The 2805-nt window shown below is 39.3% G+C and overlaps 1 pseudogene; it reads left to right on the top strand.

Moving 5' to 3' along the window:
- Nucleotides 1-2049: 2049 nt before the first annotated feature.
- On the top strand, nucleotides 2050-2147 carry LOC120108924 (annotated as a pseudogene).
- The last annotated feature ends 658 nt before the right edge of the window (nucleotides 2148-2805 follow it).

Below are 2805 nucleotides of genomic sequence, written 5' to 3'. Positions count from 1 at the left end.
AAAGGGCTAATCCCCTTCAAGTCTGCAATAGACTACCCTAAAGCTCCTCTATGATTCTTTAGAACACCAAGTAATTTTCTTTCTCGGGCATGATCAAGATCAGATGAGATGATTATAGGAAAAGTGTCATCGGATCCAAGAAAGGCATACTTGAGTTCCTTCGGTAAAGGTTTCAACTCGAGCTTAGGTGCTTGTTCATGGGATGGTACTATCTTTGCTCCTCGAGATGGCAAATGTTCAAATTCCTCTATTCTCGGTCTCCACCCATTGACCATCATGACATCCGAGTTATCTAAAATAGGTGGGACCGTATCATCAGCAGTACCTTCAGAACACCAATCTATCAAACCATTGTCGGCCGATTCAGTAAATGTTTCTTTTAACAAATATTCTTCCGCAATGGTTTCAACCCATTCAACTTCTTTACTTTCTTCATGTTCACTGGGTTGTTTGCCTATACTAAAGACGTTCAGTTCCAAAGTCATATTGCCAAAAGAAAGCTTCATGACACCATTCCTACAATTGATCAATGCATTAGAAGTTGCAAGAAATGGGCGTCCTAAGATGACCGGAATCTGAGATGGTGAATTGGAAGCCGGATGTGTGTCCAGTACGATAAAATCAACAGAAAAATAGAACTTGTCTACTTGGACCAACACATCTTCGATAATCCCTCTAGGAACCTTCACTGACCTGTCAGCTAATTGTAAGGTCACAGTTGTTGGCTTCAACTCACCCAAACCGAGTTGCTCATATACCGTATATGGCAACAAGTTCACACTCGCTCCTAAATCTAGCAATGCTCGCTCAATCCTAAAATTGCCAATGATGCACGAGATAGTTGGGCAACCTGGATCCTTATATTTAGGAAGAATGTTATGCTGTAAAATTGAACTCACATTTTCAGCCAGAAATGCCTTCTTCTTGACATTTAAACGACGCTTGACAGTGCACAAATCTTTTAAAAATTTTGCATAGGAGGGCACTTGTTTGATTGCATCAAGAAGAGGTACATTGATTTTTACTTGCTTAAAAAGCTCAAGAATTTCAGAGTTTGGTTCAAGCTTTTGCAAGGGCTTTAATCTTTGTGGAAATGGTGCAGGAAAAGGACATTCAATTTTTTCAGTAGATGTTGGTGCTTCATTTTCTTCATTATCCTTTTCTTTTGTCTTGGGAGGGTCAGAATCAGGTATGACTTGTGTTTGTTCTGGGACTGGTCGGTCAATAACCTTTCCACTTCGCAAAGTTATTATACTCTTTGCTTGTTCTTTATGCGAAGTTGAAGATGATGCATTGCTACCGCCATAGATTTGAGGATTAGGTTGTGGTTGAGCTGGTAGCTTACCTTTCTCTTGAGCACTTAAAGCAGTGGTCAGCGTTGTCAGTTGATTTCTTAAGTCATCATTGATTTTAGCTTGACCTTGCATGAAAGATTGCAAAGTTTCTTCGAGACTGGGTTTTTGAGGGGGTGCGTGTGCATAATGAGGTTGCGGTGGTGGAGGAGTTGGGTTATATACTTGTTGAGGTTGGTCATTCCTCCACCTGAAATTTGGATGGTTCTTCCATCCAGGGTTGTAAGTACCCGAAAAAGGATTATTAAAAGATTTTTGATATGTATTCATAACATTGGCCTGATCATGCAAGACTTCCTTGAATGCGGGTATTGTGGGGCAATCAGTGGTGAGATGACCAGGCATCTCACAAATCCTACAACACTCGCTGTTATGTTCTAAGGTCTTGACGGGTTCAATCCTTCTAAGTTCAATTTCCTCTACCTTCCTAGTAAGGGCTGCCATTTTAGCTTGAATATCATCCTGAGTATTAAGGTTGTAAAGGCCCCCGTGTGGAATGCTAGTAGTCTTAGGCAAAGGTTTATTCACTCTATCCCCTGTATCCCATAATTGTGCAGTCTCTGAGAGAGAATCTAAATAATCCCATGCCTCATCGGGTTGCTTTTCCAAAAATAGACCATTACACATAGTCTCTATAAATTGTTTTAATTGTGGAGACAACCCTTCGTAAAAGAAACTAATGGTTCTCCATGTTTCAAACCCGTGATGAGGACAAGAGAGAAGCAAATCTTTAAATCTCTCCCAGCATTCATAAAATGTTTCATGGTCTTTTTGTTGGAAGTTACTAATGTGTCTTTTCAAAAAGTTAGTCCTTTGTACGGAAAAGAATTTTTTCAAGAATTCTCTTTGCATATCCTGCCATGTTCCTAGCGATCTAGGTCTCAAGGAGTTCAGCCATGTTTTGGCTTTATCCTTTAAGGAAAAAGGAAACAAGGTCAATTTAAGGACATCTTCCGATACATTTGGCACTCTAAATGTGATGCTAATTTCCTCAAAATCCTTAAGGTGAAGATAAGGGTTCTCAGATTCCATTCCATGATACTTTGGCAGCAATTGAATTACTCCTGGTTTGATTTCAAAGTGTCCTACATTTTCAGGAATAATTATGCATGAAGGTTGACTAGTCCTAGTAGGGTGTAAATATTGTCGAAGTGTCATAACTGGGGGTCTACCTTCATCACCATGGTGACTTCCTACATCATCAGGAAAATTTGCCATCTCAAAAGGTGTGAGATACTGCGAAAGAATTTCAAGGATGTGTCCTAAGGGATGATCTAAAGTTGTACGACTTAATCGACCGGTGTCGTCCCTATTCCACCCTAGCATACAAAGTTTCAGAGTTTATTTATTTATTTATTCTCTTAATGATCACCCTTGATCTTTTCTTAAAGTTCTTATCAATTTTAAACTAGCAACAAGGGTTAATGAGATATGATAATAATAAAATTCTGAT

The sequence above is a fragment of the Phoenix dactylifera genome, unplaced genomic scaffold, assembly GCF_009389715.1.
Source record: "Phoenix dactylifera cultivar Barhee BC4 unplaced genomic scaffold, palm_55x_up_171113_PBpolish2nd_filt_p 001645F, whole genome shotgun sequence".
In the NCBI taxonomy this organism is placed as follows: Eukaryota; Viridiplantae; Streptophyta; class Magnoliopsida; order Arecales; family Arecaceae; genus Phoenix; species Phoenix dactylifera.
This window is presented reverse-complemented; position numbering and strand designations above follow the sequence as displayed.